Source organism: Moschus berezovskii, chromosome 23 (genome assembly GCF_049115385.1).
Source record: "Moschus berezovskii isolate FMDL1 chromosome 23, NW_MosBer_1.0, whole genome shotgun sequence".
Lineage (NCBI taxonomy): Eukaryota > Metazoa > Chordata > Mammalia > Artiodactyla > Moschidae > Moschus > Moschus berezovskii.
Genome location: NC_142482.1, coordinates 49,037,230 through 49,063,797, shown reverse-complemented (window position 1 = coordinate 49,063,797; position 26,568 = coordinate 49,037,230).

Sequence of the window (26,568 nt, the reverse complement as noted above, 5' to 3'; positions counted from 1 at the left end):
GTGGACAAGGAGCTGAGCATGACCAGATTGCAAGAGAATCAGAACTCTTTCACAGCAATTCTGTGTCCATGATACTTTCCTCTGGGAGCCTCATGTTTGTGGTTCTGTAGTCTCGCTGTACTTTCCATGGCCACGCTGGACAATCTTCATAGGATTGGGTCAACGCGACACTTTCCTTTCTGAAATTATTTTTCATCCAAAGCTGAATGGGGCTGCAGGATTTATCAAGACATCTTGGACTGCTTGACAAATAGATCATTCTGACTGTCTATATGTATATCTTTCTGTTTTTCTACCTCTCTCTTGTATCTTCAACTGCTGGTTGAACAGTGAAATATTCAGTTAATCATTTGTTTTGTTCACGAGTTACTAACCAACCACTGAGACAAATATTCTTATTCTACTAAACTGACATTCAGTTCAGTTCAGTTCAGTCGCTCAGTCGTGTCAGACTCTTTGCGACCCCATGAATCACAGCACGCCAGGCCTCCCGGTCCATCACCAACTCCCAGAGTTCACTCAAACTCACCTCCATTGAGTCGGTGATGCCATCCAGCCATCTCATTCTCTGTCGTCCCCGTCTCCTCCCACCCCCAATCCTTCCCAGCATCAGACTCTTTTCCAGTGAGTCAACTCTTCGCATGAGGTGGCCAAAGCATTGGAGTTTCAGCTTTAGCATCAGTCCTTCCAATGAACACCCAGGATTGATCTCCTTTAGAAAGGACTGGTTGGACCTCCTTGCAGTCCAAGGGACTCTCAAGAGTCTTCTCCAGCACCACAGTTCAAAAGCATCAATTCTTCAGCAATCAGCTTTCTTCACAGTCCAACTCTCACATCCATACATGACCACGGGAAAAACCATAGCCTTGACTAGACGGACCTTGGTTGGCAAAGTAATGTCTCTGCTTTTTAATATGCTATCTAGGTTGGCCATAACTTTCCTTCCAAGGAGTAAGCATCTTTTAATTTCATGGCTACAATCAGCATCTACAGTGATTTTGGAGCCCAAAAAAATAAAGTCTGACACTGTTTCCACTGTTTCCCCATCTATTTCCCATGAAGTGATGGGACCAGATGCCATGATCTTCGTTTTCTGAATGTTGAGCTTCAAGCCAACCTTTTCACTCTCCTCTTTCACTTTCCTCAAGAGGCCTTTGAGTTCCTCTTCACTCTCTGCCATATGTATAGAAATAGAGGTATATAGTTATAGACATAGAGATAGGTATGCGTATACATATGGATAGCTAGAGATACTCGGGAATGAGTGAACTAGTGGTTTTAGCACTCCACTGATAGGTTACTAATGCTGAACATGTGATGGTGACAACTCCCCCCGCCAGGTTTTTCATTCTGCCTTTGTCTAATTAATGTAAACTCTTGAAGCAAATCCAAGTGACCGAGATATTTGCTCTTCTACTCATTTTCCCGTTATATTTAAAACCATCATACTAAATATATATATCAATCTACATTTGAAAGCTTCTAAGCCGGGTGTTCCTAGTCTTTCTTGTTTAGTTTCTTGTTTAGCCTAAGATGTTTAACTAAGATCCCAAATGTTTACACAGTGCCAAGCAGAAGAGCCCTACTAAGGGGAGAAGCATGTAGTTGCCACATGATAACCATACATTGATTGCTGTGGGTCTTCTGCCATGTATTTAGCTGGTCTTCACTACTTAGATAAATATTTTGGGCCTTGGTCCTGTCCCAGGGAAGAATAGAATCATTGATCTTTGATCTGCTTGTCTAACTTCTGATGTTTAATGTCACAGTTGTCAGTGTAGTGCTGTGCTCCCAGTCGGGGTTAGGCACAAATTCCAGCAACCTGTTGTCAGCTGTCTTTCTCAGAGGTCCATTTGCACCTGGACTGTATTACTGTCCTATTTGATTGTCTTGCCAACGTTGCTCTTCCTCACTGAAATGATTGCTGAAGTGTCCTTGCAGACACAGGGATGTATTTAAAATCAGCTGAGACTAAGCTGGTGGTCCCGTGGTTGGGATTTCACCTTCCAATGCAGGGGGTGCAGGTTTGATCCTTGGCTGGGGAGCAAAGATCCCACATGCCTCATGGCCAAAAACCCGAAAACAGAAAGACAGGAACAATATTGTAACAAATTCAATAAGACTTTTTAAAATGGTTCACATCGAAAGTCTTAAAAAAAAAACAACTGGACTGACAATGAACAGATACAATGTATAGTGACAGAAAGAATGCTTTAGGTGAAATTCCTGCAAGTTTAAACCATTGAAAATGAAAATAAACCTTCATAATATCTCATGATGAATTTCCTAGAAGTAAAGAGAGAAACTATCTTTACTAATCTGAACTCAAATATACAATGTATAAATTAAATAAATCATCATTTATTATCTAAAATGTTTTAAATATTTTATTTAAAAATTTTCACTAACTCTAGTTTCTTTTAGAAATTTAAATTAAAAAACTATCATAATTTTTTTTTTTACTTTACAATATTGTATTGGTTTTGCCATACATCGACATGAATCCACCACAGGTGTACATGTGCTCCCCATCCTGAACCCCCTGCTCACCTCCCTCCCCATACCATCCCTCGAAAAAAAAAATAAAAAAATAAAAATAAAAAACTATCATAGTTTTAAAAGATTATGAATGCTTCTTTTTTTAAAAGTCAAGCAACACTGAAGTGTAAGAAGTAAAGAAATTAACAAACGACTTCAAACACCCAGAAATAGCTGACCAACATTTCATGCCTGTCATTCCAGACATCTGTCTTAAATGTAACATACAAATGGTCCTCATGAACAGAAATAATTTCAAAACATTTGGGGCATACTGTACTTGTTATTTATTTGTTTTCTTTTTCTGCTATAGGATAGCTGAATATCTTCATGTTGGATCATTTTGATTCTTCATGTCAATCATTATCTAATACTTCTAAATAATTTTAATTTATTTACATTTTTCTGGTTCTATTAAGATGTAATTGTGGTACAGCAAATTTAAGGCACATAGCATAATGATGTGACTTACATATATCATGAGATGATTTCCACAATAAGTTTAGTAAAGATCTATCATCTCATATAGAAACAAAAAACAGATGAATGGATAAAGAAGATGTGGGACCTGTATGCAATGGAATATTATTGAGTCATGAAAAGGAACAAAGTTGGGTCATCTGAGGTGGTGTGGATGAAGCTAGAGTTTGTCTGTCATACATCGTGAAGTAAGTCAGAAAGAGAAAAACAAATATCATATATTAACTCATACATATGGAATCTAGAAAACTAGTACAAATGAACCTATTTGTAGGGCAGGAATAGAGATGCAGATGGAAAGAATGGACAGATGGACATGGGGCGGACAGGGAGGAGGATGGGATGAAATGAGAGAGTAGCACTGACATATATACACACCATGTGTAAGATAGACAGCTGTGAGAAGCTGCTGTATAGCACAGGGAGCTCAGCTCAGAGCTCTGTGATGACCTAAGTGGCTGGGATAGGGGTGGCCTGGGAGGGAGGTCCAAGCAGGGAGAGACATATGTATACATTTACCTGATTCACATTGTTGTACAGCAAAAACTAATACATTGAATTATACTCTGATAAAAAATAATAAAGGAAAAAAAGAAACAAAGGAAAAAATATCTTTCCTTGTGATGACAACTCTTAAGAATCACTCTCTTAACTTTCAGAAGTAACGTAATGTTAATTGTATTAATAATGTTATATATTATGTCCCTGCTACTGCTGCTAAGTCACTTCAGTCATGTCCGACTCTGTGTGACCCCATAGATGGAAGTCCACCAGGCTCCCCTGTCCCTGGGATTCTCCAGGCAAGAACACTGGAGTGCGTTGCCATTTCCTTCTAAAATGTGTGAAAGTGAAGAGTGAAAGTGAAGTCGCTCAGTTGTGTCCGACCCCTAGCGACCCCATGGACTGCAGCCCACCAGGCTCCTCCATCCATGGGATTTTCCAGGCAAGAGTACTGGAGTGGCTTGCCATTCCCTAGTACTTACTTATCTTGAAACGGGAAGTTTATATCTTTGACCACCTTCGTGCCCATGCGGAGATATTACATTATTATAGACAATATTCCCCACACTGTACATGTCATCCCCATGGCTCATTTATGTTGTATCTAGGCGGTTGTATCTCTGAATATCCCTCACCTATTTTGCTCATTCCTCCCACCACCTCCATCCCAGCAACTACCCCTTTGTTCTGTCTGTGACTATTCTGCTTCATTATGTTTTTTCATTTGTTTTGTATTTTAGATTCCACATATAGGTGAAATCATACAGTATTTGTCTTTGTCTTATTTCTCTCAGCATAATACCTTCTTGGTCCATCAGTATTGTTATAGATGGCAATATTTCATTCTCCTCTATGGCTGAGTAATAGTCCATTGTACACTTTCCTTATCCTTTCATTTTTTTGGTGGGCGCTTAGGTTGCTCATGGAACAACAGATTGGTTCCAAATAGGGAAAGGAGAACGTCAAGGTTGTATATTGTCACCCTGCTTATTTAACTTATATGCAGAGTACATCATGAGGAACGCTGGGCTGGAAGAAGCACAAGCTGGAATCAAGATTGCCAGGAGAAATATCAATAACCTCAGATATGCAGATGACACCACCCTTATGGCAGAAAGTGAAGAGGAACTCAAAGGCCTCTTGAGGAAAGTGAAAGAGGAGAGTGAAAAGGTTGGCTTGAAGCTCAACATTCAGAAAACAAAGATCATGGCATCTGGTCCCATCACTTCATGGGAAATCGATGGGGAAACAGTGGAAACCATGTCAGACTTTATTTTTTTGGGCTCCAAAATCACTGCAGATGCTGATTGTAGCCATGAAATTAAAAGACGCTTACTCCTTGGAAGGAAAGTTATGGCCAACCTAGATAGCATATTAAAAAGCAGAGACATTACTTTGCCAACCAAGGTCCGTCTAGTCAAGGCTATGGTTTTTCCCGTGGTCATGTATGGATGTGAGAGTTGGACTGTGAAGAAAGCTGATCGCCGAAGAATTGATGCTTTTGAACTGTGGTGCTGGAGAAGACTCTGGAGAGTCCCTTGGACTGCAAGGAGATCCAACCAGTCCATTCTAAAGGAGATCAATCCTGGGTGTTCATTGGAAGGACTGATGCTGAAGCTGAAGCTCCAATACTTTGGCCACCTCATGCGAAGAGTTGACTCACTGGAAAAGAACTCTGATGCTGGGAGGGACTGGGGGTGGGAGGAGACGGAGACGACAGAGAATGAGATGGCTGGATGACATCACCGACTCGATGGAGGTGAGTTTGAGTGAACTCCGGGAGTTGGTGATGGACAGGGAGGCCTGGCGTGCTGTGGTTCATGGGGTTGCAAAGAGTTGGACACGACTGAGCGACCGAACTGAACTGAACTGAACTAGGTTGCTTCTATATCTTGACAATTGTAAATGATGCTACAATGAACACAGGGGTACATATATCTTTTCAAATTAATGTTTTTGTTTTCTTTGAAAAAATATCCGGAAGTGGGATTGCTCGATCATATGGTAGTTCTGTTTTTAATTTTTTGAGAAAACTCTATACTGTTTATATAGTGGCTGCACCAATTTACAGTGACCAATTTCCCCTTTGTATGTCTATCTGATTTTGATACCAAGTAATGGACATGAGTCTGCGTGAACTCCGGGAGTTGGTGATGGATGGGGAGGCCTGGCGTGCTGTGATTCATGGGGTCGCGGAGAGTCGAACACGACTGAGCGACTGAACTGAACTGAACTGACCTGAATGCCGGCTTCATAGAATAAGCTGAAAAGTAGTCCTTTCTCCTCAACTTTCTATAATACTTTTGTGAAATTGGTGATATTTCGTCCTTAAATGTTTGGTAAATTCAGTGAAGTCACAATGATGGTAATTTCTTTGAAAGTTGGTTTTTAACTACAAATTCTATGTATTTAATATACATAGGGCTAGTCGAGTTACCTGTTCTTTTTCTTGAATGAGCCTTGGCAGTTTGTGTCTTAAAAGAAAACTGTTAGTTTTACCTAAGTTGTTAAATGTATTGGCATAAGGTAGTTTGTTTCCTTATTATCCTTTTAATACTTGTAGATTCTGTGTAGATGTCAACTCTTTCAATTCCTGTTATTGATGATTTGTGTCATTACTCTTTTTTCCCCCAATATATCTGGCTAGAACTTTCTCATTTTAAAAAATTCATTCAAAGATCTTGTTTGTGGATTAATTAATTTTTTTCTGTATTTTTCTATTTCTTTGTTTCTGCTTTGATCTTTATTATTTCCTTTTTTCTGCATTGGGTTTCCTGTGCGCTTCTCTTTCTGTTTTTTAAAGATAGAAACTGAGATCATGCATTTGAAGATCTTTCTTCATGGTCTAATACAGGCATTTACTGTTATAAATCTCCCCTTAATTATTCCTTTAGTGACATCTCACAAATTTTGTTATGTTGTATATTTGCTTTATATGGTTCAAAATGATAACTACTGTTCCTTGTGATTTTTCCTTTGACCCATTAGATTATTTAGAGATATGTTACTTGATTTGTAAATATTTGGGGATTTTCTAGAGATCTTTCTGTTTAATGATTTCTGATTTAATTCTATTGCAATTAGAAAATACACATAGTTTGACTTGAATTCTTTTATATTTACTGAGGCTTAATCTTATGGTCCAGAATATAGTCCATTATGGTAAATGTTCCATGTGTGATTGAAAAGAATGTTTATTCTACTTTTGTTGAAAATTTTCTATAAATGTCAACCAGATCAAATCTGTTCAAAGTATTGTTCAAATTTTTAATATCTTTAATATTTTTTTATTTTATCAATTATTGAGAGACATACGTTGACATCTCTGACTGTTTCAAAATAAACCCAGCCAAAGACATGTATGTAGAGGCAAATCGAGTAACAAAATCGAAGAAGACGACCACACAATTATATTTTTAAAGAGAGAAGTTTGAAGGTGGGACATCAGTTAACACAAAGGAATGAATTGCTAGGTATAGAATTGAAGGCTTGGGAGGAGATCTGAGCCTTCAAGCATGCTTAATAAGGTAACCAACTATTCTACTTCTGAATAAAGACTGGACCTTTCTATTTGTGCCAGTGATGAATTTTCTAACGAAACAAGTTGAGAATGTACATGAAACTAACCAACGTGAAGAAAGAATTTGTCCAGTCATGACAGTCTTTAGGGACAACCTTAGCTGCAATCACAAGCAGCAATATGTAACTGTCATTAACCTTATTCCTCTCACTCTGCAAAAGGTCACTTTATTCGTGAATTGTGCATTCACACACTCACACAGATAAGAAGCCATTTACAAAGCACGGGTGTTGGCGGCCCCACCAACTCTATCTAACCCAGTTAGCACATTTTCTAACATCCTGTCATGAAGTCATTGGCAGTGTCGGTGTTCGAAAACTGCATGGCTCAGATGTTTCTAAACCCTTTTAATCCATGACAAAGGCCTCCCTTTATTGTTGTTTTGTTTTCCTTTGCTGCCCTACAGCATGGCAGCCAGTGTGCGCTCCTGATAAGCAGTGAGCCATGCAGATACGGTTCAGTTTCCTTGTGCACACCACCATGCAACCTGCCAAGGCCCCAGTGTGGGAGGCAGCATGGTTTCCCCTCCCCACACCCAGAGCCAATGCCAATGGCACCCCGTACAGTGGTTAACAGGCCAGATAGCTTCAGAAGAAGACGAAATTAATGTTTTGTGTCACAAATGACATTTACCATTGCCCAATTTGGAAGCTATAGCATTGCTAGTGTAAATAAATTCATTCTAATCCAGGTGAGGTAGCAGCAACTTCAAAGTTAGAGCAAAAAGGAAAAGAAACTGCTACAGTGATAATGGATTTTTTGAAAGGTTTTTTCCTCTTTTTCTTCCTGGGTTTGCATGGCAGGAATAAAGAGAGGACTATACTGGTTCAGGACACAATGCTGATATTTGCTATTGTTAACAAGAGAGGGCCCTGTGTATCCGGGGGAGTGCAGCAATGGAAACAAGAGTAGACTCTGTAAATGGTAAAAGCTTGAATAACTGGGTTGAGGAAGAGATATGTGAAGGAATTGACAATCTTTGGCAATTCCTTTGTGAATTGGAGCTTGACTTTGTAAGTTGGATGACTATCTCGACTGCCGAGTTGGGATGAAGAAACAAATCAGGGTCCATGTGGGGTGATTCTGTGGGAGAGCTCTGAGCTGCTGGTAGCTGAATGCTGGGCTGGGGGAAACTAATGTTCCAGGTAAACTAGAAAGTAGCTGGGACAGAGGAACCAATGTAGAGGTCAATTCAGAACCCAACAGAGAAGACCAGGTGCCAGGAGAGTATTGAGGATCAACGGTATTAAGAGATGGGGATCTATTGCAAGGATAAGAAGTTAATAGCTAAGTCTTGTTTGAAGATGAAAATCAGCAGGATGGAGGACCACTTCTTAAAAACCCACCCTTCTGTGAGCATGTATGTTTTAATTGTAATGATAAGTCCCTACTGCCACCCCTGGTTCCTAAAGGAGCCTATAAGGTTTTGAAAGTGACCTTGGGTTCTGTGTACACTGCAGATCAGTACGTTTGAGCAGTTTGTGACAAGAGCTGTGGGTCTAAACTCTCAAGGCCTTTCCCATTCTTCTAGTCAGTTTTCAAATGATCAAGAGCTTATTTTCTCTAGAAGCATACGCTAAAAGCCAGGGAGCTAAAGAAAAGAGAATGATTTTATCATAGAGATTTTATTTTCCTGAGAATATCTTTTTAGCATAGCCCCGATTTCCAATTCTCCAGCTTCCTACCACCTTTTTACCTTTCAGCCTCATCCATGCCACACCTTCCCTGGCACTTGCTACCCTCCACAGAAAAAAGACAGAAATAGCCATCCCAGCATTTTAACAAAAATGCAGTCTCCTCTCATTTGGGGAGGTGAGAGCTCATTTTCCACTAAATCTGTAGTTGAGGGCTCTATGAGTTTCTATCCATCTGTCAATCAGCTTTGTAATATGGTTTTAGACAAATAATTGAGAGACACCTCCAATCCTCTTGGAATTCAGGAGTCACCCACTGTGTCCCTCCTTCAATTTGTTTCAGATTGCTTTCTAATCTACCCGCCTCCTCATCTCAGTCTGGTCCCTACAATTTCACACAGGTCCTGAGTTTTCTTTCTCCAAAGTCCCTCTAAGCTACCATTTCCCCAGGTCACTGCTGGAACATCTCTTCTGAACTTGGGGTAACACCCAGTGAGTATGCTGCCTCTAGCACAACTGACTGTTCAGTGTTCAGAGGTTCTGATTAGAAAATCTGCTTCTCCTCCTACCAGCCATGAAACCACACCTCTGACATCTTTTAAAATATAAGTCAAGTCGCATCTCTTAGTTTGCCCTGATTGTACAAGTCAGCACTAAAGCTAAGCTTACCTTTCAGCTCATTCCTTCCTTCCTTCCTCTTCTTTCCTTTCTTCCTCCTTTCCTTTTCAGCAAATATTTAATGAGTTCTTAGTGTGCACCGGGCACTCATTCTTTAAGGAACCGGGTTACAGGAGTAAATAAGACATACAAGGTCTTGATTCTTATGGAGTTTACATTCAGAAGGTAGAGATAACAATCAACTGTTAAACAAGAAAATGATCATTCAAGATGTGCAATAGTGAATTGTGGATAATGAATATGATAAGGAGTGCTCATGGGTACTTTAAATGAAGGTAGTAAAGACCTCTTTGAGGAGATAACATTTAATCTGTGATCTAAGAGGAGGCAATGGCAACCCACTCCAGTACTCGTGCCTGGAAAATCCCATGGACAGAGGAGCCTGGTGGGCTGCAGTCCATGGGGTCGCAAAGAGTTGGACACAACTGAGTGACTTCACTTTTACTTTCACGCATTGGAGAAGGAAATGGCAACCCACTCCAGTGTTCTTGCCTGGAGAATCCCAGGGACGGGGGAGCCTGATGGGCTGCCATCTAAGGGGTCGTACAGAGTCGGACATGACTGAAGTGACTTAGCAGCAAGTAGCAAAAGGAGGATTCTATGTTCTGAGCTGCCATAGAGAAAATAGCATTCCAATGAGTAGAAATTTCCAATGCAAAAGCTCTAAGATAAAAGATAAATTGGAAAAGTGTAATCTTGTCCTCTGTTGCTTCTATAAGCTTCCCTGGTGGCTCAGATGGTAAAGAATCTGCCTGCAATGCAGGAGACCCCAGTTCAATCCCTGGGTTATGAAGATCCCCCAGAGGAGGGCATGGCAACCCACTCCAATATTCTTGCCTGGAGAGTTCCATGGACAGAGCAACGTGGTGGGCTACAGTCCCCTGGAGATCCCCTGGAGAAGGGAATGGTACGCCATAACTATACATGAAATATGTAATATACCTATATAAAGAATATGCAATGTACCTATATAAAGAGCATGCAAAAAAACTTTAATACTGTGAGGAATATCTGCCCTAATTATATGTTACATTTTTTTCTTCTCCAGTGGAGTCTCTACAAAGCATTATCCAACCTAGTAAACTCTCAGTCTACATTTGAGGATGTTGATTAGGAGGCAGATACATATTCAGGAGGAAAAGTGGCAAATTTGGGGGTAATAGGAAGTGAATTTATTCTCCAGCTGTTCTCTAGACTGAATAATGCTTAAATTCAAGAGAGAAATTAATATACAATTCATCAAGATTTACACTTACGCGTGTACCTAACTCTTGACTTTTTCTCATTAACATTTATGGTGCAAAGTTCTTTTAGCTTCCCCCTTTGACAGAGTGACTCCATGCTCCACATAGTCATACTAACCAGCTTACCCTGGCTCAACTGAACACATTGTAAAATTACTTTCAGTATGAGTGAGAACCCACCATCACATTTTATGACTAGTACAATAAAGAACAAGAAAATGCAGTTTTAAAATTATAATATGCATAGTATGGAGCTTTTAACTCAGTGGGACTTGCAGGGAATGGTGTCATTAACAAAAAGAAGAGAAAGAAGAAGAAAAGGAAAAGGCACTTAGTGCTGCCGCTGGTTGGGTTTGGGTCCACAGTGCAAAGGGTGGAGCAGAACCTCCTAAAATAAGGACTGTGCGTGTATCGTCACTTTGCTCCTTGAACTCTATAAAGTTCTCTGAATTGAAAATAATGTAACAGCACAACTTCCATCAGTGAACACAGGTGTGTGAACCTGCTTGTCTTGGTTTTCCAGCAGTGGAAGTACAGAAAATGCAACAAGAAGACTCAGATTTCAGTAAGGCTGGGTCGCCAAGCAGCCGTGCTGGGGTGGATGGAGTCTAAGGCGGGACCCAGCAGCCCCCAAACAGGTGTGATTTGTGAAGGAGGCTGCAGAGAGCGGATCAGCTGTTTCACAGTCTGGTTCAGGTTTCATACAGAAAGAGGAAAGCGATGATAAATTTGCAAGTACACGGGCACAAAAGGTTCCCCACCACAGCTGGTACATCTCGTTCCACTCTTCACAAAATCAAGGACAACCAGCACTGGCTGTTAAAAGCCTCATGATTTTCAACTACTGAGAAGAGCTAAGAGTAAGCAATATTCAGACATATTGTGGATTTGTTACCAGTTCTCCATGACAAACATTGAACTACCGATTATATGGGAAGTAATCTTCATTTCTGTGCTTTCTGGTAGTAAATGTTCAGGACCCAAAATGCCTGGGGGCAAATCCTGCCTCCAGAATTTACAAATGTTAAACAACTTCAGTGAAGTTACTTAAACGTGCTGTTTCTCAGTTTTCTCATCTGTAAAGTGGAAATATTATTGGTATGTACCATACAGAATTGTTATGAGGACAAGTGAGGTGGTTAAAGTCCTTAGAGCTCATACTAAGAATTCAGAAATTCTCCACTAGCGTCCTAACAGGAAACCATGGCTGCACAGAACACTGAGACACTAACAGAACTCTAGTCCCTGGGAACCAGTTTATTTTATAGCAAGAAAATCACACACACACATATGCACACTTAACAAAGTTTAGTGGTTATACCTGCTCTCTGAGAAGAAACAGATTTAGAATCAGAATATGACTTAGTTATCCTATGAGAAATGCCTGGGGAAAGCCACACAACTCATGGATCTTTAATATGTTAAAAGTGGATCAGATAGCCCTGTGCAGCTCCTCATCCAGTAAAGTGACTCCTTTGACCCCTGGAGACACTGCGTCTCAAATGTTGACTCAAGCACTGACTGTGTAACTGCTTCTTCACGTGGTCTTTAAAATAGCTTGCAGACATGTCACATCAGTTCAGTTCAGTTCAGTCGCTCAGTCGTGTCTGACTCTTAGCGACCCCAAGAACCACAGCACGCCAGGCCTCCCTGTCCATCACCAACTCCCGGAGTTCACTCAAACTCATGTCCATTGAGTCGGTGATGCCATCCAGCCATCTCATTCCCCGTCTCCTCCTACCCCTAATCGCTCCCAGCATCAGAGTCTTTTCCAGTGAGTCAACTCGTCGCATGAGGTGGCCAAAGTATTGGAGTTTCAGCTTTAGCATCAGTCCTTCCAATGAACACCCAGGATTGATCTCCTTTAGAATGGACTGGTTGGATCTCCTTGCAGTCCAACGGACTCTCAAGAGTCTTCTCCAGCACCACAGTTCAAAAGCATCAATTCTTCGGCGATCAGCTTTCTTCACAGTCCAACTCTCACATCCATACATGACCACAGGAAAAACCATAGCCTTGACTAGACGGACCGTGGTTGGCAAAGTAATGTCTCTGCTTTTTAATATGCTCTCTAGGTTGGTCATAACTTTCCTTCCAAGGAGCAAGCGTCTTTTAATTTCATGGCTGCAATCAGCATCTGCAGTGATTTTGGAGCCCAAAAAAATAAAGTCTGACACGTTTTCCACTGTTTTCCCATCGATTTCCCATGAAGTGATGGGACCAGATGCCATGATCTTCGTTTTCTGAATGTTGAGCTTCAAGCCAACCTTTTCACTCTCCTCTTTCACTTTCCTCAAGAGGCCTTTGAGTTCCTCTTCACTTTCTGCCATAAGGGTGGTGTCATCTGCATATCTGAGGTTATTGATATTTCTCCCGGCAATCTTGATTCCAGCTTGTGCTTCTTCCAGCCCAGCGTTCCTCATGCATATAAGTTAAATAAGCATGTCACATAAAAAAGACATGTCACATGGAGGCCCACTAATCATCAGTGGAGGGCTCCAGGTAAGCAGTCACCTTTAGACCTGTGCCCACAGCAGCATCACCTGGGGAGCTTTAAGTATCCAAAGCCAGGGCCCCACGTGAGATGACATGTCAGACTGGGTGGATGGGGCCCAGGCTCTTGTGTGTGAGACTCAGTGACAGTTGGCAACCACTGAGGTGACAACTACTCTTATTTTATGAACAGGGACATCCAGGCCACTAAAGTAATGTACTCAAAGCCACCAGGGCTCATGAGTGGCAGAGTCAGGATTAGTCTAAGGAATTTTTTTTTTCTAAGACATTTTTAACTCAAACAAAATGCCAGCAGTTCTCAAGTTGGAGGGGGGATTGCAGGAGAAGAATTGCATATCTGAATCACATGGAATTCTTTTTGAAGAATCGCCATCATCACCTCTACCGCCACCTCTGCCCTCTTTCTTGTCCAACCCGTCATGTTGTCCGGGGACCTGATATGATGCTAATGCATACTTGTTCAGGAAATGTTCCCAAACATCCAGACCTGAGAAGTGCGGATCCTATCCCATCAGGAATCTGTAGCCCAGAATCTTTGCTTTTAAAAAGCTCCTCAGCTAATTCTTACATGAATCTAGGTTTGAGAAATACTAGATGCTCAGATGGTCAGCTTTTGAGGCAGTAGCACATCATGCATCATTAATAAGACTTGGGTTAAGGATGGGCAATAATAGGCTATCTTGAAAGGTGGTGCTGAAATGAGGATACAAGAGCCCAGGAGGCACAGGTCTGTCACAGACTTCCCAGATCTGCCTCACAGGCGTGGCCAGGACTTGGTATGACCTCCTATAATTCCTTGTTATTCCAGATAATTCAGTTGGCATTAAGACACCTTTGTTTTCTCTATGAAATCTTGGTTTTTATCTCCACTGTGTTTGCACTGGACATGGGGGGTAGACATGGAAATTTTTGAAAACAGCCCCTGCTGCCAAAGCTTTGGAGAAATCCTGACACACAGGGTCTTTTCATGAACTTGCTGATACTATATTACATATCATATCAGGGTTCATAAGAGAAAAAAACAAACACTGGCTGAGACCCTAAGAGCAAAGCCACCAGCATGCCCTCCCTTTGTTTCTTGCCAATAATCAGACGAGATCGGGTGTGTTCAGGGTGATTTGGCCATAGACACTTACTAATAATCAATTCTGCTAGTTATGGGAGTTTGGATTGTTGGGGTGATGATGTATTTGGTTGAGAGTGCTGCTAAACTTGGGGACATCGTGAATGATTTTCTAATTTGGAAGGAATTCAGCATATATATGCTGGTGAATGTTTTCCTCTATTTCTTTGCATTGATCACTGAGGAAGGCTTTCTTATCTCTCCTTGCTATTCTTTGGAACTCTGCATTCAGATGCTTATATCTTTCCTTTTCTCCTTTGCTTTTCGCCTCTCTTCTTTTTACAGCTATTTGTAAGGCCTCCTCAGACAGCCATTTCGCTCTTTTGCATTTCTTTTCCATGGGGATGGTCTTGGTCCCTGTCTCCTGTACAATGTCACGAACCTCCGTCCAGAGTTCATCAGGCACTCTATCAATCAGATCTAGTCCCTTAAATCTATTTCTCACTTCCACTGCATAATCATAAGGGATTTGATTGAGGTCATATCTGAATGGTCTAGTGGTTTTCCCTACTTTCTTCAATTTAAGTCTGAACTTCGCAATAAGGAGTTCATGATCTGAGCCACAGTCAGCTCCTGGTCTTGTTTTCGCTAACTGTATACAGCTTCTCCATCTTTGGTTGCAAAGAATATAATCAATCTGATTTCGGTGTTGACCATCTGGTGATGTCCATGTGTAGAGTCTCCTCTTGTGTTGTTGGAAGAGGGTGTTTGCTATGACCAGTGCATTCTCTTGACAAAACTCTATTAGCCTTTGCCCTGCTTCATTCTGTGCTCCAAGGCCAAATTTGCCAGTTACTCCAGGTGTTTCTTGACTTCCTACTTTTGCATTCCAGTCCCCTATAATGAAAAGGACATCTTTTTTGGGTGTTAGTTCTAAAAGGTCTTGTAGGTCTTCATAGAACCGATTAACTTTGGCTTCTTCAGCAGTACTGGTTGGGGCATAGGCCTGGATTACTGTAATATTGAAAGGTTTGCCTTGGAAACGAACAGAAATCATCCTGTCATTTTTAAGATTGCATCCAAGTACTGCATTTCGGACTCTTTTGTTGACCATGATGGCTACTCCATTTCTTCTAAGGGATTCCTGCCCACAGTAGTAGATATAATGGTCATCCGAGTTAAATTCACCCATTCCAGTCCATTTTAATTCACTGATTCCTAGAATGTCGACGTTCACTCTTGCCGTCTCCTGTTTGACCACTTCCAATTTGCCTTGATTCATGGACCTAACATTCCAGGTTCCTATGCAATATTACTCTTTACAGCACCGGACCTTGTTTCTATCATTGGTCACATCCACAACTGGGTATTGGTTTTGCTTTTGCTCCATCCCTTTATTCCTTCTATAGTTATTTCTCCACTGAACTCCAGTAGCATACTGGGCACCTACCGACCTGGGGAATTCCTCATTCAGTATCCTATCATTTTGCCCTTTGTTACTGTTCATGGGGTTCTCAAGGCAAGTATACTGAAGTGGTTTGCCATTCCCTTCTCCAGGGGACCACATTCGGCTGTGGTCCATGTGATTAGATCAGCTAGTTTCCTGTGATTATGATTTCAGTTTGTCTGTCCTCTGGTGCCCTCTAGCAATACCTACCGTCTTATTTGGGTTTCTCTTACCTTGGTCGTGGAAAGTCTCTTCACAGCCGCTCCAGCAAAGTGCAGCCGCTGTACCTTACCTTGGACGAGGGGTATCTCCTCAAGGCCGCCCCTCCTGACCTTGAACGCGGAGTATCTCCTCTCGGCCCTCCTGCGCCCGCGCAGCCACCGCCTGTTGGACGTGGGGTAGCTCCTCTCGGCCGCTGGCCCTGGCCTCAGGCGTGGGGTAGCTCCTCACGGCCGCACCTCTTTGCGTGGTTCGTTGCGCCCGGGCCCGGCGTCTCTCGCGTCCCGTCTGCGCCGCCGGGGCCGGCGTCTCTCGCGTCGCGTCCAAAGAATAGCAAGGAGAGATAAGAAAGCCTTCCTCAGTGATCAATGCAAAGAAATAGAGGAAAACAACAGAATAGGAAAAACAAGAGACCTCTTCAAGAAAATTAGAGATTCCAAGGGAACTTTTCATGCAAAGATGGGCTCGATAAAGGACAGAAATGGTATGGACCTAACAGAAGCAGAAGATATTAAGAAGAGGTGGCAGGAATACACAGAAGAACTGTACAAAAAAGATCTTCACGACCAAGATAGTCACGATAATGTGATCACTGACCTAGAGCCAGACATCTTGGAATGTGAAGTCAAGTGGGCCTTAGAAAGCATCACTACGAACAAAGCTAGTGGAGGTGATGGAATTCCAGTTGAGCTATTTCAAGTCTTGAAAGATGATGCTGTGAAAGTGCTGCACTCAATATGCCAGCAGATTTGGAAAACTCAGCAGTGGCCACAGGACTGGAAGAGGTCAGTCTTCATTCCAATCCCAAAGAAAGGCAATGCCAAAGAATGCTCAAACTACCGCACAATTGCACTCATCTCACACGCTAGTAAAGTCATGCTCAAAATTCTCCAAGCCAGGCTTCAGCAGTATGTAAACCGTGAACTCCCAGATGTTCAAGCAGGTTTTAGAAAAGGCAGAGGCACCAGAGATCAAATTGCCAACATCCGCTGGATCATGGAGAAAGCAAGAGAGTTTCAGAAAAACATCTATTTCTGCTTCATTGACTATGCCAAAGCCTTTGACTGTGTGGATCACAATAAACTGTGGAACATTCTGAAAGAGATGGGAATCCCAGACCACCTGACCTGCCTCTTGAGAAACCTGTATGCAGGTCAGGAAACAACAGTTAGAACCGGTCATGGAACAACAGACTGGTTCCAAATAGGAAAAGGTGTACGTCAAGGTTGTATATTGTCACCTTGCTTATTTAACTTATATGCAGAGTACATCATGAGGAACGCTGGGCTGGAAGAAGCACAAGCTGGAATCAAGATTGCTGGGAGAAATATCAATAACCTCAGATATGCAGATGACACTACCCTTATGGCAGAAAGTGAAGAGGAACTCAAAAGCCTCTTGATGAAAGTGAAAGAGGAGAGTGAAAAGGTCGGCTTGAAGCTCAACATTCAGAAAACAAAGATCATGGCATCTGGTCCCATCACTTCATGGGAAATAGATGGAAAAACAGTGGAAACAGTGTCAGACTTTGTTTTTTTGGGCTCCAAAATCACTGCAGATGCTGATTGCAGCCATGAAATTAAAAGACGCTTGCTCCTTGGAAGGAAAGTTATGACCAACCTTGATAGTATATTAAAAAGCAGAGACATTACTTTGCCGACCAAGGTCTGTCTAGTCAAGGCAATGGTTTTTCCCGTGGTCATGTATGGATGTGAGAGTTGGACTGTGAAGAAAGCTGATCGCCGAAGAATCGATGCTTTTGAACTGTGGTGTTGGAGAAGACTCTTGAGAGTCCCTTATACTGCAAGGAGATCCAACCAGTCCATTCTAAAGGAGATCAATCCTGGATGTTCATTGGAGGGACTGATGCTAAAGCTGAAACTGCAATACTTTGGCCACCTCATGCGACGAGTTGACTCACTGGAAAAGACTCTGATGCTGGGAAAGGTTGGGGGCGGGAGGAGAAGGGGACGACGGAGAATGAGATGGCTGGATGGCATCACCGACTCTGTGGACATGAGTTTGAGTGTGCTCCGGGAGTTGGTGATGGACAGGGAGGCCTGGCGTGCTGTGATTCATGGGGTCGCGGAGAGTCGGACACGACTGAGCGACTGAACTGAACTGAACTGATGCTGGTGAATTGGGTTTAAGTCTTTTTAAAACCCACTCCCACAATGCAGGTAACCTCACAATCAATGCTTCCTAGGATTCTTTCAACCAGACTGTTGCAATATTTATCTTCCTAACAGCCCAGTGAATATGATAAAATCTATTTCACCAGTGGGGGCATCTTTCTAGAACCACTGAATGGACCAGTGCAGCCACAGCTTGCCGCACTCCATAGGGACCTTCTGTTTGTGCTGGGGTCTGCGGAGACAGCGGCCTGGATGGGGCTTCTCCCCAGGAGTCACAGATTCATGCTTCTCAGGGCAGCAGCCTTATGGTCCAAGTGTGCTACAATATAAAAAAAATCGGGGCTTTTGCTGAAAGCCTTCCTTTGTCTGCTTGCTAACCTAGTTTGCCATCCAAAAGATTCCATAGAGTTGATGTTTCCGTTCCTTTAATTCAGTGTTTGGGATGACACAGCCCCAGCCCAGCTGTCTCCCAAGTGAAGGGGTGTGTGTGTAAATGTTACCCAGTGTTTTCTCGGCCTCTTTTCTTTCTTTGGGTCGGAAGCAAGGCTGTCACGCTGTATGTTGTTATTTAAGGGGTATGCTGAGATGTTTCCTTTCTGCTATGGAAAAGATCTTTTCAAGGGAGCCTCTTTATTCCTCTGACATTTCCACTCTTGAAAAGCTGACCCAGTTCCCGCAGAATGACAAAAGAAGCACACAGAGAAAACAGATTCCCCTGGGGGACTGATAAACCCAGGTGAACTCTGGCCAACTGAGTTTCCCTTAGAGCACCAGGCAAACTGCCAGAAAGCTGAGGAAGAGTCACATCTCAAAGAAATGTGGACAAATTAGGATCTGCTCAGCTTTGAGCTGCCTTTCGGAATCTGTCTTTTTTATAAAAGTCCACAGGAAAGTTCATTCAATCCCACACTCAATCTGTGCACTGATGTCTGGACATCTGGTCTACCATTTGTCTTCCTTTGGTTCTAGAGGGTCCTACCTGGGGTCTAAGGATTCACCTTTAGGCCAGGGTTTCCGAGTCAGTGTGAATGAACCACAGAAGTTTCTAAGACTCCAGAGACTTGAGTCAGCTCACATTCACTACATGTATTGGCCTCTCCAGAAACTAGCACTACTATTGAGTTGTAGAATCTGGAAAAAGGAAGGAGATAAATGGATATAGTACTAGGTCCTGTATACCTCACACAACTTTAAACATTACAGTTGTTTGTCTAATCATTGCTCAGAAAATTCTGAATAGAAGTTGATCCCTTTGTGTAACTTACTTGCAACTCTCCCCAGATCCTCTGTATTTACCAACATTTCAGGCTTTTAAATCCCTGATAACTAGAGAGACGCTCAAAGTTTAATTTCCCTCTACTCTGTTTCCTCTTATTAGGGTGAGTCTGAATTATAAAACCATGACTGCTTTTGTGACTGGCCTATAATTTGGCATTTTATGTACAAAGTAAAGAGGAATTCTTTAGGATACATGTTCTTTTCATCAGATTCTGTGAGCAAAGAACATCAATAGCTGTATCCACTTGGCTTGTCTCATTCCATATGTTTTCTTAGATCATATTCCCTATCCTTTACATCTTCAGTTGAATTTCATTGACTCCTTTCAACTATCTTTTTTCCATTTAGTCATTCAACCAACAATTTCTGTAAGTATTTGTAGGTGTTGCCCTAGAGAATGGAACAAAGAGACTCCTTGCCCTCTAAGAGATGATGGTAGGTGGGAGAAATCAACATAAGAGCATCATAGTATCATCAGTAACAGAACCAAATATTGATGCTAGAAGAGAGGCAGATGCAGAGTGCCTTGGGAGAAGAAGAAATAAGAATCCCTTATTCTAACAGGGAAGATTTCCGGGAGAAACAGCAATAACCTCAGATATGCAGATAACTTTACCCTTATGGCAGAAAGTGAAGAGGAACTGTAGAGCCTCTTGATGAAAGTGAAAGAGGAGAGTGAAAAAGTTGGCTTAAAACTCAACATTCAGAAAACTTAAGATCACGGCATCTGATCCCATCACTTCATGGCAAATAGATGGGGAAACAATGGAAACAGTGAGAGACTTTATTTTCTTGGGCTCCAAAACAACTGCAGATGGTGACTGCAGCAATGAAATTAAAAGACACTTGCTCCTTGGAAGAAAAGCTATGACCAACCTAGACAGCATATTAAAAAACAGAGACATTACTTTGCCAACAAAGGTCCATCTAGTCAAAGCTATGGTTTTTCCAGTAGTCATGTATGGATATGAGAGCTGGACTATAAAGAAAGCTGAGCGCCGAATAATTGATGCTTTTGAACTGTGGTGTTGGAGAAGACTCCTGAGAGTCCCTTGGACTGCACAGAGATCCAACAAGTCCATCCAAAGGAAATCAGTCCTAAATATTCTTTGGAAGGACTGATGTTGAAGCTGAAACTCCAGTGCTTTGGCCACCTGATGAGAAGAACTGACTCCTTGGAAAAGACCCTGATGCTGGGCAAGATTGAAGGCAGGAGGAGAAGGGGATGACAGAGGATGAGATGGTTTAATGGCACCACAGACTCGATGGACATGAGTTTGAGCAAGCTCTGGGAGTAGGTGATGGACAGGGAGGCCTGCCATGCTGCAGTCTATGGGGTTGCAAAGAATCAGAGATGACTGAGCTACTGAAATGAACTGAACCAGGGAAAAACTGGAAATGTTTCACAAATGAGTTGTAGGTGATAACTGTACAGCAGTGAGCAAACAGGGGGTTAACTTGTCCTGTCTACTTATTCATAGTCCCTAGCAGAAGGTGAAAATGAAATCTGGATTTTACTCTGTGTGAACTTGTCGATTTTTGAAAACTTGACAGAATTAATGTTTAGCAAAAAGTAATAATGAGTCAGTGGAGTTGAATCTATCAAATATTCTCAATGAGGGAATCTTGGCAATAATGACGGAAAACTGTTTCACACACACACTTACATGTGCACAAGCATGAATTTAGTTACACATACAAGTAGCTCAGATGGTAAAGAATCTGCCCACAATGCAGGAGACCTGGGTTCGATCACCATGTTGGGAAGATGCCCTGGAGAAGGGAATGGCTACCCTACTACAGTATTCCTGCCTGGAGAATTCTGTGGACAGAGAATCCTGGTGGCCTTGGACTACAGTCCATGGGGCCGCAAACAGTTAGACACAATTGAGGGACCAATGCTTTCACTTTCACATATCCATTCTACCCTAGTGGCATATTTGTGAGTGGGAGAGGCAGGTGTGGAGTGATGGCTATATAGTCATGGTACATCATCAAATCACTCCTGAGAAGGCCATAGACCCTCTGACCTGTCTGTGTGCACACCCCAGCCCCTTGTCCCAAGTGTTAGGAGGGGCCATCTCCATGGCCATGCCAGCTCACAGGGATCAAGATCATCACACCATCTCTGTCTCTGTGGCAGTGTATTTATCACTCAGTCAGCTTTCTGAGTGTCTAAGTGTGTTCAACCCTAAAGAAGAGAAAAAATATTTGTTGTCAGTGTTTAGTTGCCAAGTTGTGTCCCACTCTTTGCAACCCTATGGGCTGCAGTCAGCCAGGTTTCCCTGTCCTTCATTTTCTCCCAGAGTTTATTCAAATTCATGTCCACTGAGTCATCCAACCATCTCATCCTCTGTCACCCCCTTCTCTCCCTGCCCTCAATCTTTCCCAGCATCAGGGTCTTTTCCAATGAGTTGGCTCTTTGCATCAGGTTGCCAAAGTATTGCAGCTTCAGCTTCAGTATCAGTCTTCTAATGAGTGGGTTGATTTCCTTTCAGATTGACTGGTTTGATCTCCTTGCTATCTAAAAATACATATTTTAAAAATACCTTCTATGTGCCAAGATCATGCTTCTTGCCTTCATGTATTGTCATCTCACTTAAACCTCATAATAATCCTGTGAGACATACATTGCCATTTCTAAATTTCCTTCCAGTAAATCAAGTCTCAGAGGAGTTAAAATGCCTGGCCAACATCACATAGCTTTTATGTGATCTTCCTTTGTCATAAAAGGTATATGGATCGGGAGCTAAACTATGTGTGTTGGAGTTCATTCTTACATCTGTGTCCTAGCTCTGAGACAGATATATAATACTGGGTCATCTTGGAAAATTTTCTTCCTCTTCCTTAGCCTCAGTTTTTCTGTAAAAGAAAGATAATACTAATTGCAGAGGTTTATAAGGATTAAAACAGTGCTTATAATGTGATTAACCCTTTGTCTGGTACACAGGAAGCACCTAATATATAACAGCGGTCCTAAAAATGGTTAAATTGGGAGTTCAGGTCTGTTTTCATTACATCACTTCCATAGGAAACTTTGGTGAATTTCCTTTTTCCATTTTTTCCAGTTCCACCCTTAATGTCAAAGAGATGTCACCGGTTCAAGGCCAGAGCCTAATGGACCATGAACAAGCAGCTTTCAGGTATGAGCCACCAGCTGGGATGCTGTTACTCATCATCCAATCCTCTCTCTCCTTCTGCAGCTTAGTCCCTAGTGGCCCCTAAGGATAAAAAGAGCAGTTATTATGGGGCACACATGGCATGTGAGGATGTTTTCTTTTTACTGAGTGGCACAGGCAGTAATACAATTCCTAATAATACATAAAGCTAAATGAAGGAGTTAGCTGAGTATACCTGAAAAGGCCAACATTCAGCTCATGGTGATTAAATGCCTACCTAGGCTAGACACTAGTCATACAAATAATTCACAGCCCTGTCTACCATGGGCTCAGGGTCAAGCCAGGAAGACCAACAAGAGAACAAGATCCATTTAGGGCACAGGGCACTACCAGCCTTGCACAGAGGGTTGCAAGCTGAGGCTGCAAGTGTCTCACCTCAGCATCCAGGTTGGCACTTGGATAGCATGTGAGTGGTATGGATGACACCTGCTCAAGCCTGTCATCCAACCCATCCTATGATTGAGCTCCATTCATATTAAAGGGTGAATATTTCCCCAAATTTCCTTGACCATTTGTCTTGATCTGTTCGTACAATTTCTTCCCATGTAAGTACTTAAATTTTAAATGTAAAATAAATGCTGTTGGTCATTTCGCACAAAGTTTCAAAATATGAGCTCCTTAGCTGGATTATGAGACTTTCTTTATTTTTTCTGGTGGAGGATCAAAGGTGAGAACCTGATGGAGAGGCACACACGGCCAGAATCTGCTAACATTGCCAAAAACATGAATCCACTTCACCTGACTTTGGGAGTGGCTGAACGAAGAAGACGCATTCCAGGACACAAAGGCACATCTGAACTTTACAATGGGACTTAGAAAAACTTGCCTCAACATTATTTAGATTTCTTAAAATAGCTCCTTATAAAGCTTTGGTCATATCTAAAGAAGTTTAGTTAAGTGTGTGAATGTGTGTGTTTTTCTTTTGAGAATTGTGAAATACCAAGATGCTTGATAATAGAACGCATCAAAACCCTTGGGTAGTGGTACTTGGCTGCTATGTTTTAGACTTTGCAAATACAGTGACTGTTTTGGAGATAGTTTCTTAGCACCTAGTTCTGTGCCTGGCTTTGTGCTGGATACTGCAGGGCTGTGGATGATGAGATGTGTCTTCTGGGTGGCTTTCGTTCAGAGTCTGACACAGAGATCTCACCTACAACTGAAAAAACTTTGAGCAAGTATATAAATCAAATGATGAGAAAGAATAACACTCTGAACCAGCATGGGGTAAATGCTGCATATAAATCTTTGCATTACTGCAAACCTCGAAGGTACTACAACTACCCTCAGGTGCTTTGGAACCATTCCAAAATGCATAGTTTAGTTAAATGCGCCTATCCAGATGTTGAGATAAAATTAAGATCCTTCTTGGACTCCATACTAGAGAACTCCATCACATCTCTACATGACTAAGTCACTTCCTAAAGTGTTTAGTGTTATGTGAAGTGCCTGGAGGAGAATTTCAGAGAAGCTGGAAATGGCTAAAAAGTTAGAAAAGAAGTATTATATATATATAAAAAAAAAAAAAACTAGATAAGACCATTCTACTTATAGAAGAGAGCTAAGTGAAAATAAAATCTCTTTCCAGGTGGAGTTAAACTAAAACCTCCACAAGCCCCTTAGAAGCCAGAGGAAAGTGGGTGAAGGAATAAGTAACTTAAAGTGAGCTAGTGGGAAGGGCCGAGCATGAATCCAATTTTGTGCTTAATCTCCTGGCAAATTGGAATGGATCCTCAAATCCGTAGTACTAGAAATCTGGCGAATTTGATTAATATTTGCTGCACTTTGCCACGGTACAGTGCCAGCAGGCAGATAAGATATTGGGTATCGTATACTAGTTCAAGTTCTCTGGGATGCAAGTAACAAATCTGACTAACAAAAACTGAAAGGGAACTTACTTGAAGGGCTGGGGTAACTTATTGAATGCAAAAGAAAGCTGAAGTTACCAAACCATGTAAAACAATTTGGGGAAGGACAAAGCTCATAAGCCTTCTCTCCCGGGCTTTGATATCAAGATGACTCAAGTCTTCTGTTCTAAGGCATGTCCTCTGGCCCCAGGGAGAGAAAAGTCTATTGGGTCTACCAGCAGCCCTGACTGATTGTGAGGCCAGAAGCAGGAACAGGGACAGAATATAGACATGGCACCTGGGCGTCGACTCCTATATTTTAGGAGTAGTTGCCAGAGGAAAGGGGACCCCTGTAAGTCATTCCCAGAGAGGTCTACAGCTCCCCAAAAGGAGCTGTTTGTTACAACAGTACACGGTGAGTTGTTTCTAAACTCCACGGGTTGAGGGTAGGGAGATAAGGAAAAAGAGAAAAGGGTATACATCAGAGGAAGAAGCATTTACATTTACTCTGACAGAGAATATTGTGATGAAGAATGTTGTTCAATATGGAATGTATGCATATGTGCTTGCTAAGTCGCTTCAGTTGTGTCCAACTCCTTGAGACTCCATGGATTGTAGCCCACCAGTTTCTTCTGTCCATGGGATTCTCCTAGCAAGAATACTGGAGTGGATTGACATTCCCTCCTCCAGGGAGTCTTCCCAACCCAGGGATCGAACCCATGGTTCTTAAGTTTCCTGCATTGGAAGGCGGGATCTTTATGACTAGCCTGGGAAGCCTTATGAAATGTCTCCTCCCTGAAAAAATGAACTGTAAAAATAGAAAAGGATCATGCTTGGAAATAGGATATATTCTCCTTTGCTAACAATGGCTAGGTTGTAATTCTGTTATAAAGACAAGATGAACTCCTGAGGCTCCTCTCACTAAGATTTTGTGATTTTGTGGTAAAATGTTCCCCTACTGCAGATCAGCATTTATTAAAATGTGTCCATTAGATGTTAATCATTACATGTTCTATTAATTACAGAATTCCAATTTCATCAGGTTTGAGAACTACTAAAGTTCATGCTTGCTGCTGTTTGTTTTTCTTGTTTTGTTGTAGAATTTCTCCCAGTGTTAACATATACCATGATTCTTTAAAATGTGAATAAGATTATAAATGTGTAGATAGGAAAGACCCCTAGTGGGGTTTGGGGAGCTGTTAGGCAGTCAATCCACCATACTGCTTTAAAACCTAATCTAGTCTGAAGGTTATGGTTGGCTTTGCCAAGACTTGAGTTCAGCTCACATGGGAAGGATGTGGGGGAATTTGAGATAGGTAGGTGAAGGGAGAAAGGACTGGAGGAAAAAACATTTCATGTGCTGGAGATAGCCTGTTGGAAGGTCCCAGTACAGGATAGAACATCATGCATTAAAGTTACTGAAAGATCCCAGTGTAGCCAGTGTATCAAGGGAGGTAGACAGGGGTCAAAACGGACGTTGGGAACAGATTAAGTAATTTGAATTGCTCCCTAAAATTAGTGGGAAACTGTTAGTGGATTCTAACCATGAGCGTGACCAGGTCCTCAGAGTCTTATTCTATTGGTCTTTCCATTCTTCCTCATAGGTTTTGTAATGTTATGGTATCAATAATCTTTAAATTCATTGCTAGACTCTTTTCAGAGAAAGTGAGTTATTCTAAAATTTAGTTTGACCCACTATCTTAGTGAGCTGCATGCTAAGGGAAATATAGGGACTGATTTCCACATCTGGCAGTTTAACATCCCAGCTATGATACTCAATGGTGAAAAGTTGAAAGTCTTTCCTCTAAAATTAGAAACAAGGTCAGGAGTAGGATGTTAGGTGGGTGTTTGTCATAAATGGCTTTTATTATGTTGAGATATATTCCCTCTATACCAACTTTGATGAGAGTTTTTATCATCAACAGGTGTTGAATTTTATCAAATGCTTTTTCTGAATCTGTTGAGATAATAATGTGATTTTTATCCTTCCTTTTGTTAATGTGGTATATCACATTAATTGATTCATACATATTGAACCATCCTTGCTTCCCTGGAATAAGTCGCACTTGGTCATGCTTGGTCATGATCCTTTTTATGTATTGTTGAATTCGGTTGCAAATATTTGTTGCGAATTTTTGCATCTATATTCATCAGATATATTGTCCTATAATTTTCTCTTTTTGTAGTTTCTTTTCCTGGTTTTTGAATCATGGTAATGTTAGAAATGTTACAAA